This window comes from Cebus imitator, unplaced genomic scaffold, assembly GCF_001604975.1.
Source record: "Cebus imitator isolate Cc_AM_T3 unplaced genomic scaffold, Cebus_imitator-1.0 Scaffold377, whole genome shotgun sequence".
NCBI lineage: Eukaryota > Metazoa > Chordata > Mammalia > Primates > Cebidae > Cebus > Cebus imitator.
Window position 1 is genome coordinate 354,236 of NW_016107692.1, and position 1,541 is coordinate 355,776.

Here is a 1,541-nt window from a genome sequence, read left to right on the forward strand (position 1 = left end):
CCCCAACACACACACACACACAAAACACCAATTGAAAACGCTCTGGGTTGAGAGTTTCACAGCAAGCACAGCTGAACCCGGGATGGTCCAGTTCAGTGGGGGATGGGCGTCAGCCATTACTGAGACACTCCACCACTACGGAGGTAGTCCGCCATCGCTGAGACAGCCGGCTGTTGCCAAGGCAACCTGCTGTTACTGAGGCAACCTGCCATTACAGAGAGAGTCAGCCATTACAGAGGTGAGCCACCATTGCCAAGGCAGTTCTAGCTACACCCATATAAACAGGACTGCAGGGATGATCACATGGCAGCTGGGCAGAGCCCACAGCAGCTCAACAAAGCCTCTGCAGGCAGACAGTGACTAGGCTGCCTCCTTGCTGGGCAAGGCAGCCCTGAAAAAGAAAGGCAGCAGCACAACGGAAACTCATAAATAAAGCCCTAACTCCCTGGGATAGAGTAGCTGGGGAAAAAAAAGAAAAAAGAAAAAAAAAAAAGGAGTTTATGAGTTCTGCTGCAGCAGACCTAAATGTACCTGCCCAGCAGCTCTGAATGAACAACAAAGCTCACAGCTCAGCACTTGAGCTCCAATAAAGGACAGACTGTCTCCTCAAGCAGCTCCCTGACCCCCGTATGTCCAAAGAGTCACCTCATAAAGGAGAGAACACACTGACATTTCATGGGTATAATTCTGTGACAAAGATAGCAGAAGAAGAAACTGGTAGTGACCCTTACTTTTCTGCAACTGCTACCGGTGATCCCCAGGCAAGCAGGGCCTGGAGTGGACCTCTGCAGTCCTACAGCAGAGGGGCCAGACTGTTAGAAGGAAAACTAAGAAACAGAAATAACTTCATCATCCACAAACTAGAAGTTCACCCAGAGACCCAATCTGAAAGTCAGCAACTACAAAGACAACAGGTAGATAAATCCACAGAGATGGGAAGAAACCAGCACAAAAAGGATGAAAACACCGGAAACCAGAACACCAATCCTCCTGCAAGGGATCACAACTCCTCACCAGCAAGGGAACAAGGCTGGTTGGAGAATGAGTGTGATGAAATCACAGAATCCGACTCCAGAAGGTGGGAAATAAGAAACTTCTGTGAGCTAAAAGAACATGTTCTAACCCAATGCAAAGAAACTAAGAACCTTGAAAAAAGACTTGATGAAATGTTAATGAGAATGGACTACATAGGAATATAATTGAATTGATGGAGTTGAAAAACACAACACGAGAACTTCGCGAGACTTGCACAAGTTTCAGAGGCCAAATTGACCAAGCAGAAAAAACGATATCAGAGATCAAAGATCAACTCAATGAAATAAAACAAGAAGGCAAGAATAGTGAAAAAACGGTAAAAAGGAATGAACAAAGTCTCCAAGAAATGTAGGACTATGTGAAAAGACCTAATCTACGTTTGATAGGTGTACCTGAATGTAACGAAGAGAATGAATCCAAGCTGGAAAATACTCTTCAGGATATTATCCAGGAGAAATTCCCCAACCTAGCAAGGCAGGCCAGTATTCAAGTCCAGGAAATACAGA